This window comes from Camelina sativa, chromosome 12, assembly GCF_000633955.1.
Source record: "Camelina sativa cultivar DH55 chromosome 12, Cs, whole genome shotgun sequence".
NCBI classification, from domain to species: domain Eukaryota; kingdom Viridiplantae; phylum Streptophyta; class Magnoliopsida; order Brassicales; family Brassicaceae; genus Camelina; species Camelina sativa.
This window is the reverse complement of record NC_025696.1, coordinates 29,838,572-29,839,353: the sequence shown is the minus strand read 5'-3', so window position 1 is coordinate 29,839,353 and position 782 is coordinate 29,838,572.

Here is a 782-nt window from a genome sequence, read left to right as displayed (position 1 = left end):
AAATTCTCGGTTTCAGATGATGGTGTCGATCGACACCACCTGGGTATCGATCGACGCTCATCTCAGACGGAACCAAAAGCTGCGAAATCTCAGGTTCTAGCTGCTGAAAAGGTCTACAAGCCTAAGATTCCTTTTCCCAAGCCAAGAAAGTCTAAGCAAGAGATGGAGGATGCAAGATGCAAAGCAATGATGGACAAGGTGATGATTGAGATGCCTTTAATTGATGCAGTAAAGCTTTCACCACCTCTTAAGCGGTATGTGAAGAGAATGGTATACAATGGTTTGAGCCCTGAAGAAGGAGCACTTCTAACTAAGGATGTTAGTGCAATTCTGTTGAACCAGCCTGTTCAGAGGAAGAAGGAGAGAAAGCAGGAGGTGGTTGTCTCTAAGGAAGTGAGTGCAATCATTCAATGTAGGACTGCTAAGAAGTTACCAGATTCTGGAAGCTTTGTTCTTGATTGCTCAATCTCCGCAGGAAGGTTTTCTCACTCACTTTGTGACCTTGGCTCTAGCATCAACTTGATGCCACATTCTGTTGCTGTGAGACTTGGGATGACACAATTCAAGCCTACTCAGATTTCTCTTATCTTGGCTGATCGCTCCCGAAGAACTCCTGAAGGTGTTTTAGAGGATATTCCAGTTAAGGTTGGCAACTTCATGATTCCTACTGACTTTGTGGTGCTGAAGTATGATCAAGAGCCTAAAGATCATCTCATCTTAGGAAGATCTTTCTTGGCTACAGCTGGTGCCATCATTGATGTGAAGAAGGGACACATAGCACT